Source organism: Dermacentor andersoni, chromosome 6 (assembly GCF_023375885.2).
Source record: "Dermacentor andersoni chromosome 6, qqDerAnde1_hic_scaffold, whole genome shotgun sequence".
NCBI lineage: Eukaryota > Metazoa > Arthropoda > Arachnida > Ixodida > Ixodidae > Dermacentor > Dermacentor andersoni.
The window spans coordinates 35,345,290-35,358,056 of record NC_092819.1 but is presented as its reverse complement, the minus strand read 5'-3'; the positions used below and the strand labels follow the sequence as shown (position 1 = coordinate 35,358,056).

Genomic DNA, 12,767 nt, shown 5'->3' with positions numbered 1-12,767 from the left:
ACATTAGGCCCACACGCACCAACAACACAGGCATACTACAAGAAACACTACAGCCTATGGTGTATTACAGTCTGTGGGAAAGCTATCTTATACAGAAATCAAGAATGATGCAACAAGCCCTCAACAACACTGCAGACTTTCTTGGCCAGTCTGGCCTCTCGCTTTCTGATAAGTCAGCTCATATCGACGTTGGAAAAAAAAGAAAGACTAGAATCAAGAACTACCCCAGATTGCACATTGTGATCCACATAGCTGGACAAATATGCCCGCAAGTCAACATCCACAAATCCTCAGCTAGTGTAAGCCCATGACGGCAGAGCCAGCACGTGGGTGAAACAATTATGCAATGCCTGGGCGCAACTTTCTCACCTGGTGAAAAGAATAATCTCGAAATAATGGGGGTGGACGAGTGGATACTATAGAAAATCGCAGATGCTGTGCTTGTGTCCAAGGTGTGGTACGGTATGCATTACCAGCAGCACACAAAAAAGACAACTCATCGAATACAGGCATCGGGTAGTAATAACAGGTCTTTCCAACTGTACCATGCTTGAAGACCTCTATGAGAAAGAGCTAACGAACAAGCACCTAGACAGAGTAGAGTTGCAGCCTGCAGCACAAATTCTTTGTCTCAAGAGCTCAGAACCTCGTCCCAAGATACTATGCCAGCTAGCATATGAGATGCAAAGACGACTACCCCTCCCTTCAGAGACACAACCTCGGGAGTACCTGAACTTGAAACATAACAGGCCCATACCGTGGAATATGGGGGCAAACAATTAGGCCAGGAGACTGTATGCAACTGCCAAACACACAGAGGAGGTTGCTAATCATGAAGATGCAAGCAAACATAAGGCACATATAGTACACTGATCTGGCAATAGCAGTGTAACAGTAGTATGACACTACATAAACTTAAACCCCATATAACGTTTCGACAAGTGGACTTGTCTTCTTCAAGGTCCACGTGTGGAAATGTTGGCTCCTACTTTCACCTTGTTCTCATGTTGCTCATCCTCTTGAATTTCCATCTCCTGCCTTCCCCGAGTTTTCCCCAGAAAAAGAAAGACATCTTTGAAGGATAGATAAAAATTGGTGCTTGATGCAGCCAAACATAAATAAATATGCTACAGAAAGAAAATAGAGAAAAATTCCAAGTGCAGGGAAAAATCATTACAATTGCCAATCCTGCATGCCGGCACCTTTCAAGAAACACTGTTGTTATTCCAATAGACAGACTGACAGCTTGCATATGCAAGCACATTCTTCCAGTTCCATGCCATTGGGAAAAAAATGAGTTTCCTGGAGGGTAGCCCCATGCACACTTGGTGATCACAATGTTTTTTTCCCCTGGACTTGTATATCTATATGTATTTTCTCCTTTTCCCACTTTTATGTTTGGTTTCATCAAGCACTAGTCTTTATCAGGTTTTATTGCTGTACTACTTTGTGGTAACCTTTATAGATCACTGCATTTTCACAATAAACCTTTTAATTAGAAGTTAGCATACCCTGTTCTTACTGCTTCACACTGTACATTCTGGCTACATTGGCCAAATAAAAGATTTTATAAGGTATCATGAGGGCCATTAAAGTGACTTGTTGCAGTCTAAAAAAAAAAAAATGAATAGCCTGGCTGCAAATGGCACCAGAGAACACATAGGACAAACAAGAAAACCGAGATGATCTAACAACCAAAAGTTTAATGTACACACCGAGTAAATGCTCGCTAACAAGCAATAGACTGAACATACACAAGAAGGAGAAGCAAAAATTCATGTGCGTTTCCTAACAGGAAATGCATCCATTTCTAACAGAGGCCGTGCTGACAAGATTAACCCAGCATTTTTAGATTTACAGCTTCCGTAATTTCTCTAGGCAGCCGATCTGCACAGAATGCTAGCTTCTTCCTCTACAATGCACGCTCAGATGTGGAGAGTGCATTGTAGAGGAAGAAGCTAGCATTCTGTGGAGATCGGCTGCCTAGAGAAATTATGGATGCTGTAGATGCAAATACACTGGGAGAATCTTGTGTCAGCATGGCCGCTGTTACACTTTCAGAGATGGATGAGTTTCCTGTTGGGATCTGTATGGACACACATCAGATCTTGCTTCTGCTTTTTGTGTAAATTCGATTTATTGCTTGTCGAACAGCATTTACTCGGCATGTTCAATAAACTTTCATTTGTTAATACACCTCATGATTGTCTTGGTCTCTAGCAGAAAGGCGTTCATTCTTTTTACAGTGAAGCTGTATATGCCTAGGCGAAACACTCATGGTCCGATCCCGAAAACCCTAGTGTAGGGGTATGAGCCATTGCATTCGTCTTGCATGATGGATGGAGACATTTCTTGTTGGGTAGACATAGAAATGCTTATGCATTTCAAACATACATTATATCTGCGTATTATTGCAGGGAAGGGACACAGAGGGGGATGGGGTTAAGACAAGATCATGATGTCATTATTATCACAGCAAAGGTGTGGTGGGCCATTGGCTAGACAGATAGTGACGTCGTTTCTCTCTAGCAGCAGAGCGCGCGTGCAGCAGTCTCTCCGACTTCCCAATAGGTTCGAAAATGTGTCCCTGTATTTAATTAAATGAAATGTGCAGCCCCAGTGTGTCACTTCGTAACTACAGTGCATAACTGAGTCATAAACATTATGATTAACGCATTACAAAACACGCTGGATTAACACAATGAACCACTCCATTGCACTTTCTATGATGGTGATCTTGCAAAGTGCAATGTGTGGCATTCCAAATAAAGAATGTGATAAACCCAAGTCAAACATGTGCATAACCTCATTAAGAAACGCAGACATAACCAATAATATAGAAAGACTTGAATAAACCATTGGAATTAACCCGGTGATAAACACCGGGGCTGCACATTTCAGCTTTGCTGGTTCACCGTCTCTACAGGGTGCATGGGCAGTAACTTTTTCTGTTATTGTTTGTTAAGTATGGTATAATGTTGTGCCAGTAAAACACGTTGGGCTAGTTGGTGCAATGTATTGGTACTGCTTTTTTTGCTGGTTTTTTCCTAATGTTGTGCCCTTCTTCCTTTTGTAACAACTTTTTTGTTCCCCCTTGCATAATACTCCAACTTTGCAGCCTGCGAGGTATATAAATAAATAAGTACATAAGCACGTCATGCATTCATTTTGTGCGTGGAACAAAAACGCATTGATAAGCTTAGACATATAGTCATTGCTTCACACTTTCGAAATGAATAATTATAGCTTGCTATCGACATTGAAGCAGCCTTTCGACAGCTAGAAAAGGAATCAGTTTTTCCAGCTCTGAACATTGAATTGCAGGAAATGCAAGCAGGCATAAAATTCTGCCAATATAATCTGTTTAGGAATACCAAATTGGAATAACCATTGAGGCTTGCATTTGTACTTTCTCTGGCTGAGCAATCTAGTTTGAAATGACTCCCATAAGCATGTCGTAACAATGTTGATCTAATACAGGTTAAATGCATGACTAGCTTAAGAAATCTGGATGATTGCTATATATTACAGTGAAGAAACTATAATATCTAATAACATTAATAATATAATAATAATATTTATTTCCACAAAACAGGCTAACCGTGAGAGGCGTGCGAGGCTGAGCAGAAAGCTGAAAAATTCTACGGCAAGTGCGCCTGCCGTGGGCCTACGATCCTGCATTACGAATAGCGCGTATTGATATGGTCTTCTTGTTAGAAGTTCCGAGTATACTACCAGCGCGAGACACGGGACAACAAAGTGGACGAGAAGCGTGTCTTTTAGAATGCTATGTTACAACGTACAGGTTTCTACAAAAGTGACGGTAACTGCTCGAAACATTTGATGCGTCGGCTTTTGCGCCTTTAGAAATATTTAGAGAGGGCTCCCACATATATATTCGCAGCGCAAGCACGGCGATGGACGTACCAGGCTAGCGCTAAGGTTGAATTTCACAACACGATTTTCATTCCACGTCGTAATCACACAGATCGTTTGAGGCTTCGTTCAGGTTGGTGCTTCTTGTTGCGTTTGGCGTAAGAATATGGCTAGGAGCAGGCACCACATATGCGCAATCACGGGCAATATACACGCATCATTTCTCCAGAAGCTGACGCCGAGCACGGGTAGCGCGAGGATCTTGTTGGGCTCACACGACAACTTCGTGGCAGCCGAATTCCGAATACTGCATATACGGCGAGGGTAGCTACATGAACTTGTCGATAGGTCATCTTGTAGATTGTTGTAGCGCAGGCAGAACGAAACGGTCATAGAATATAGATAAGACAACACACAGCGCTGAACCACCTGCGAACAGCTGTTTACGTGCGCGATGTCGCACTGAACTACAGAAACCGCCGTCGCGCACCCCAAGACAAATCTTAACTAACGTTTTTAAATTAGTAAACGTACATATTATTTGCTTCTAATCAAGAGCAGTCAATAATATTATAGTGTAAACGTTTTATTCACTACAATAAAAGAATTATGCAGCGTGTGCCACGAAGCCTGGCAGTAAGCAACCCTGGGCGTCGCACCAGTCGCATTGTTGAAATCGCAATCATGTGAAATGAGCCCTCAAAAAATCGCATTGCGACGCGTGCGACAGCACCGATTTTCGTCGTTGCAGTCGCAGCATGTGAAACAGCCTTAACGCGTGTGCCGTTCGTTACTGTAAACGCCGCCAGAAGTGGGGAGCAATTCCGTGTGTCTTGATTGACGCTTGTACAGTTATCAGTCAAACCGCCTAATGTTGCCACTTCTCTGTTGTGCTTATGTGGGCTTTTTTCTAACCTTCACGGTGGGTGCAGCATGTCTAGAGCCGCAGCGTCCTGCGCTCTATGCGGTTGCACGGGACTGGCGGCCACGCATCGTTACACAACCTCCCAAATAACAATAAGAGTCAGTTTTGGCACTTGGTAGAGTAGTAAACGAGGGATCCAAAAGAAATGTGATTGTTCCGCAAATATATATTTCTCCAAAATTCTTCTAGAGGTAATTCAAAAAACGAAACTATAGTCGGATGCAACTTAAGTATGCAGCGAAGCCCCGCCCACGGCCTCATAACCGCCAGCCACTGTTCCTCTGCGAGGCTGCAAATAATTCATACTTCGAACTTTTCCTGTTAGGCAAATAAGGCGGTAACCACAAAAATAATATTATTAGCGCATAATTTTATACATTTTTCCTCGCCTATTAAAGTATAATAGGCGAGTATAAGTACAAATCTATCGTCCTCTGCTGCGTCACGAACTACGTGCCCACTAAAACCAAGCGGCCGCCAAAAAATAATCCCTGGATAACCCAAGAAGTAATTCAGGCAAAGCACCGTCTGAAAAGACTGCGTAGAACAATAAAAATTAAAGGAGGAGACGAATCCAGGGTGACGAAACTTCCTAATGCCATCGCGGAATTCAAGCTTGCAGCCAAACGAGCAATAGAATATTATTTTAATGTAAAGTTACCGAGCTTTCTTACGAATAATCCCGGAAGGTTCTGGAGGCACTTTCACACCAATGATGGAGAAGCGTCCCACTTAAGCCCAGAGGAAGAAACTGCGAAAGCCAACGCATATAACATTTTTTTTCAATCAGTATTTACTACAGACAATAACATTATTCCCCCCATTCCAATGAGACAGGGCGTAAGCATTGGCGAATTACACATTACGGACGCTGGCATACTTAATCTTCTGCTTAATCTTGACCCTAAAAAAGGCAGCGGTTTTGACAACACACCTAACGACTTTCTGAAAAGGTATGCGGAATGGTGCAGTAGATACCTCGGCATAATTTTTCGTAAATCACTCACGACTTCACAGCTACCGAACGACTGGAAAATTGCAAAGATAATACCTATCCATAAATCAGGCGACACAGCAGAAATCTCAAATTTCAGACCCATTTCATTAACTAGTACATCCTGTAAGCTTCTAGAGCACATAATCTTAAAGCACATAACGGTTTTTCTAGAGAGCATTGGCTTCTTGTCTCCCTACCAACATGGTTTTCGCAGTGGTTTATCAACAATAACCCAACTAACAGAACTAGTCCACGATCTTGCATATACTATCAATCACCGCGGCCAGACTGACATGATTTTACTTGATCTATCTAAGGCATTTGATTGTGTATGCCATAACAAATTAATCGCTAAAGTTGAAAGTGTTGTTGGGAAAGGGCTCCTTTCAGCCTGGATAAAAGAATTTCTAGCCAATCGTTCACAATTTGTAACCTACGAAAAAATGCCACCTAACACTGTCACCGTTACTTCCGGAGTTCCCCAAGGCTCAGTTCTAGGGCCATTACTCTTCTTAATAATCTATATTAATGACATCACAGCTAACATTGGTTGTAATATAAAACTTCGCCGACGACTGCGTTATCTATAGTGAAATCACTAATTATAGCGATAACATCGCACTTAATACATCCCTCAACACTCTAGCTATTTGGTGCTCTAATTGGCAGATGTCAATTAACGTAAAAATGTCTGTGGTCATGACCGTAACAAGGAAAACAAGACCATCTAACTTTACATATGAGATTAACGGCATACCAATAACTAAAGTTGAACAACATAAATACCTGGGAGTTACATTAACCTCAGACCTCAGGTGGGATAAACACATTTCGAATATCACGGCAGGAGCATTACGCAAACTATTCTTCCTCAAAAGAAGCCTTGAGCTCTCTACAACATCAACGAAGCTACTGGCCTACACAATGTTCGTTAGGCCGGTTCTCGAATATGCAAATACAGCCTGGTTTCCTCATACAACAACTAACATAACAATATTAGAGGCAGTACAAAGAAAGGCTATAAGGTTCATTCACAACAAATATATACGCACTGACTCACCGACTAATCTTCTAACGCAGTCTGGATTGCAAATGCTATCTACCAGGGCAAAACACGCTCGCCTGAAGTTCTTGTTTCAGCTTCTAAAAAATAACTATAAGATAGATGTGTCCAGGTACATTTCATTTTCTGAGGCTCGAAAAACACGTAACAAACATGCGCACACTTTAACAAAATACACATGCAACAATGACTCGTTTAAGTATTCATTCTTCCCCCTTACAATTGCTGAATGGAACCGACTTGATCCTGCTATAACCGCCATCGAATCGTTGTCCGAATTTACTTCACAAGTGCAAGCTGCAGTGCGTAAATAAAACAATTTATCATCGCACGTGTCATCATCAGAAATTTCGCATTGTGTTGCTTTCGACTTCCCACTTTTCTTTTTCCATTTTTGTTTGATTGTCGATATGTGGACATATGGTACACTGTGTTCCCAAAATAAATTTTCATTACTGTACTACTGCTAGTCCTAAGATAATTGTTATAACTGCCATTTCCTGCTGATTGCTTGCCTAGATTGTTCTTTCTTTTTCCATTCGTGTCTTCTCGCTCTCAAAGCGTATGCTTTAAAGCGTATCCCTTCACACAACTTTAAAATTTCTTCACGCGTTAAGTGTTATCTTTCAGTTCGCTCCTATTTTATGTATAAACTAGTTAATTACGTGTTCTTAACTGCCAGAATCACGTTAATTAACTGTCATGTGAAAACTTGCATTTTTGTTTCTAAACTCAGCTTCTTTCTTATATTACCATCCTCGGGCAATTGTTTTCTTTTTTCTTCCTTTTTTCAATTAACTGTTCTGCCTAAATGCGTATTCATATACATGTCTACTGTATCGCCCAACTGCCACGCTCTCAAATGAGAGTAGCAGTATTGTAAATAAAATAAATAAATAAAATAATGGCAAAAGTCGAATTCTTTATTCAACTGAAAATTATAAAATGCTTGCTTTGCTGCAACTATTTGTTTTCAAGTTTCAGTGCAGTTGGCAGTGAAGTTTCATGAGTAAAACTGGTTCAGCAGTGAAATGAACTGTACCGCAGACTTTTGAAGAGTGAAATACTCAGACTCCATACACTTTGTCCATGTCTGTTGCACACCTCATTGCTTCTGCCGATAAAAGGCTCTTCAAGAACAGCAGACTCTCCGGATCTATCAAGTACGACGCATTGTTGAAAAGGCCACATGACGATGATTTTGTTTGCTTTTGTGATTGGCTGGCTAAGTAACACAACCCCGCGCGGTTCATTTGCCATGGTTGCTATGTATTCTACTATAGAAATCTTTAATTTACATTTTCACTTGTTTACTTGTTCTTGGCAGTGTTCTCCCTGCGGTTCTTTCCAGTGTGAGTCCATTTGATGGGGTTCCTTGTTTGCCATGTAAAGGAGAGGTGCATCTCACAGGCCTACCTGTGAGATGCACCTTATTTCATTTCTCTTTTCGGGTTTATGTGTCTTTATGGTGAATGGTCAGCATTATTTATATTTGTATAATAAAGGTACCCTTCCCCTAATTTGCATAGGAAGGAGACCTATGGTTGCCCCCCCCCCCAAAAAAAAATTACTGCATACGCGCCTGCTCTGTTGCCATTGACGAAATGACACAGAGGAATGCATAGAGCAAACTTTAGAGTCTGAAGGCTCGCATCGATGTCACTGGTTGTCCTTTCCCATTATGCACCATTAAAAGCACTCATTGGGGTTAAAACAATGTTTGACTAGTTGCTAACATATTTCATAGTTTCCTTCCAGTGCAGACCCTCACTCCAGGATGCTGCAGGTCACACTGAACATTAATTTCTAAGTTTCAGTGCACTTCCTGAACCGCTCCCACTGCCAGATCCATCCACAGTAATTTTGGGTAGTTATTCCCGTAAAACTTCCGGGTTCCTTGCCTTGGCACTCAACCTCAGTACACTGTAGCTACTAGTATAGGTGAGAAAATTATGCTGTATAAACAGAATGAAAGGCAATTTCCTAAACATGCAAAAGCATGCAAGTTCCTTTAACGTGCAAAAAGCATGGATAGCAGGCATATTTCTAATTTAGTGTGTTCACTGTGTGAAAGCTTACATTTACATATATGGAAGCATATAACAAATGTTTCAAAGCATTAATTACATCCTTGAGCTTAATAATTAACATTAAAAAATTCTGTATAATTTGGGCAATTTAATCTTACACATAAAACCAATTCATTCAGTTTTGCAGACACTAAGTGGGCTCACAAGTTTTACTATGCCTTTTGGAAGGATGACACAGGAACATAATTTCTGCTGCAAAATGTTTTCCAGTAAAACATCCAATTGGGAAGAAAAGCATTCTAAAAACAATACAGGGTTTTCAACTTACTTATCCCAAATGAATTATGCAGTAATTTTTTACCAGTGTCTTTTATAGTTCTTTCAACAAAGAAATTATTGCCATGTGATGCTTTGTGCACTACACACAAAATTCAGTGAATGACAATGTCATTCATGCTTAAAATAAAAAAACACTGCTTCCCAAGTGTTGCTAGCAGCTACTTCCTAATATAGGTTATAGGCACTCAAAGTTCAAAATTCTCAAGTGGAAATGAGAGTGAAGAAAGGCAAATAAGGAGGTTAAAGTGAAAACACTGTATTAGGCACACCTGCAACTAATAGAGAAGAAAACTCAACTAACAACTCTATGGAGGTAATAGCAGAAGTGACAAAGTATGGAAAAAAATAAACGAAGCACTAAATCGGAAGTCAGTCGATACACAAACAGATACGTTGAACATTGATTGCACTTTTGTAGGTGGTACAGAACTTGCAGACCGTTTTAACAATTTTTTTGTTAAAGTTGGATGCATAGATCACGACATTCAAGATACAATGCATGCCGCTTCATTAAGAGAATCTTTATTCCTAAAGATTACTAGCATCCCTGAGGTGATTACAACATTTTCATCCTTGAAAAATAGCCATAGTCGAGACGTAGATGATTTAGAAATTAGGCCAATTAAGTACGTCATAGACTTACTTGCACCTGTAGTAATGCACATTTTTAATATTTTCTTGTCAACCGGAGTTTTCCCGCGTAATATGCAGGTAGCGAGAGTAATAGTTCACAAAGGAGGTGACAAAAATAATATGGGCAATTATTGGCCAGTATCTATACTTCCTGTGCTATCAAAGGGACTCAAAAAAATTGTTAACTTTTGTATTAATAAATTTTCGCAAAAACATAGCCTGCTAACCGACTGTCAACACGGGTTTAAGAAAAAGCGGTCTATGGAAACTGCTTTAAGTATACAGAAGGAGCTTATTCTAGAGAACACTGACAAAAAATTTCTGACTTTAGGGTTATACTTAGACTTCAGCAAAGCCTTTGATAGGGTCAACCAGAAATTGCTGCTGATAAAGCTGGAAAAATATGGCTTCCGAGGAATAACACTTGAACTTATCTGATCTTATTTAGAAAGCCGACATCAGTTTGCTGAAATTAATGAGAACAGATCGCAGATAAAATCTTTGACAGCGAGTGTGCCCCAAGGTAGCATTCTTGGCCCGATACTTTTCCTGTATTACATTAATGATATTGTACAAGTGAGCGATATGTGTAAATTTGTCACGTATGCAGATGATTGCTCTGTTTTCTTTACAGGTAAAGATTTAAAAGAAATAACGCCTATAGCAAGCTCCGTTTGTTATGGACTTCGAGCATGGTCTAAGGCAAACGGCCTCATCCTCAATGAAACCAAAACAAAGTGGGTTATTTTTCATGCTCTGGGAAGTTCTACTACATTGCCAGATAATATTGTGTGGGGTCTGTATAAAATTAACCTTACGTCATCCATAAAAACCCTAGGCATAATACTCGCAGAGCATATGTCCTGGAATGAACACGTTAGTCATGTTTGCTCAAAGGTACGAAAAGTTGTTGGTGTGTTAAATTGCAATTGAAGTGCATTACATTTTCAAGTTAAGTGTCTCATTTATCATGCTCTTCTCCATTCACACCTCAGTTACTGTTCACTTATATGGGGTAACACTACAGCGCAAAATATTCAAATGCTGGAAATACTTCAAAAGAAAGCAATTCGGGCGATAGCGAACGTTTCTTTTTTCGAGCATACGCAAGAGCTTTTCCAACAAAACAGAATAATCAGAGCCCGTGACATATATAAATTCAAAACATTACTAAGCTATAGAAATGCTATGCTGGGAAAACTCGATTCATTCCTAGCCCTGGCAACTCTACAACAAAATAGAAGTGCATATTCATATCGTCACCAGGCACCATGGCAGATCCCTTTCTCACGTACTAATTATGGCTGCCAATGCCTTAAACATACACTACCGTCCCTACTTAACTATTTTAACCAACAACATGTTGATGTGTTATCTCTAAACAAAACTAAAATATTGGATTTGTTCTTATAGATGTGTATTGTTAACTGCTCCAACAGTTCCGCAGAACTTATCATATATTCTCATTTTGTTTATACATTCACACTTGTAACTACTATTCCTAGAATCCGGGTTTCCGCTGCAGTGATTGTGCCCGAACCATGTGGCAGGGTTTCGTGTTGTAAACTGGATGCTGCAAAGGGCGTCTTCGCGTTTGTTAAAATTCAAGGATGTGATGACGCCCTGGGCTACGTTGCCGTGATGTCTGTCGCGAAAGCAGCAGCCTATATGCAGATTTTCTTTTTTTACGGCTTACGGCTCTAGAGGGTAGTATGTTCCAATGGGAAATGGCGTGTGGGAATAAAGAGTACTTGTGAGTGTTATTATGGCTGGGATGGTGTCGTATTGATTTATTATGGTTGGTTCGGGCAGAAAGTCTGAATGGCGCTTGAATGTATGTTGCTTGTGGTATTCGATAGGAGCCGTGATAAAGTAAGTATAGAAATTTTAATCTGGAAATCATTCTATGTTGAGCCAGTGATTGAATGTTAGCCTTGACGCGCAGGTTCGTAATGCTCGTTTGACGTGAATATTGTGAATATATAAATCTCAATGCTAAGTTCTGTATGCGTTCTAGTTTCTCGGTTAAATACTTCTGGTGCGGGGCCCAAATAATGTCAGCATACTCTAAAGAGGGTCTAATGAGGGTTTTGTATGCATTTAATTTAACACTAGGAGGTGTGTTTCTAAGTTTTCTTCTCAAGAAATGTAGTTTACCTAGGGCCTTGTCACATATGTTATTTATATGAGTTTCCCAATTTAATTTTGTTGTAAGAGTGACCTCGAGATATGTGACCTCCTCGTATTTTCTTAGTGATTTATTGTTTATTGTGTATGTAAACTGAAGCACATTTTTCTTGTGAGTGAAGGAGATACTGGTAGTTTTTGATGCATTCAGTTTCATCCCCCAAATTTTGCACCAATTTTGTACAGCAGCTAACGAATCATCTAGTTTTACCTGATCCTCTCTGGTATTCACTGTTGCGTACACTACGCAATCATCGACGAATAGGCGGCTGAAAGCACGAACGAATATCATTGATGTAGATCAGAAATAGGAGAGGCGCAAGAACCGAGCCTTGTGGAACACCAGAAAAAACGTTGACGTAATCAGACGTAATATCATTCACAGCTACGCATTGCTTTCTGTTTTCGAGATAGTTCTTGATCCATGATACTGTTTTCTCGTGTACACCAATGGCAATTAGTTTAGTAATAAGACCTGGATGAGGAACAACATCAAAGGCCTTTGAAAAATCTAAGAAAATGGCATCTATTTGGCTTCTGTTATTTATTGTGGTAGCTACATCATGGGTTAACTCAGCTAATTGAGTAATAGTACTTAGACCTGAACGGAATCCATGTTGCCGGCTGTATAGTAGGTTATTATTCTCTAAGTGCAATATTATGGCCTTATAAATAATATGTTCGAACAATTTACTGGATGCACTATTAATGAAACAG

General features: G+C 40.2%; 1 protein-coding gene and 1 long non-coding RNA gene across 12 annotated transcripts in view; one reads left to right on the top strand and one right to left on the bottom strand.

The window, feature by feature from the left end:
• Positions 1-12,767, bottom strand: part of LOC126538776 (uncharacterized) — a 59,266-nt gene that overhangs the window by 40,120 nt on the left and 6,379 nt on the right. For 2 of the 11 annotated variants that reach the window (XR_011895124.1, XR_011895127.1), the window contains one exon: positions 5,476-5,552. The exons of 8 other annotated variants lie outside the window; for them this stretch is intronic. The gene's annotated coding sequence lies outside the window, so the exon portion shown is untranslated. Of the gene's footprint in view, positions 1-5,462; positions 5,553-12,767 lie in introns of all 11 variants that reach the window. One more of the 11 variants, XR_011895125.1, reaches the window with a different exon arrangement.
• LOC140218956 (uncharacterized) overlaps positions 1-12,767 on the top strand; it is a 58,832-nt gene extending 46,065 nt beyond the window's left edge. The window contains exon 4 of the long non-coding RNA XR_011895133.1: positions 10,498-12,767. This is a non-coding gene — a long non-coding RNA (uncharacterized lncRNA). The remainder of the gene's footprint in view (positions 1-10,497) is intronic.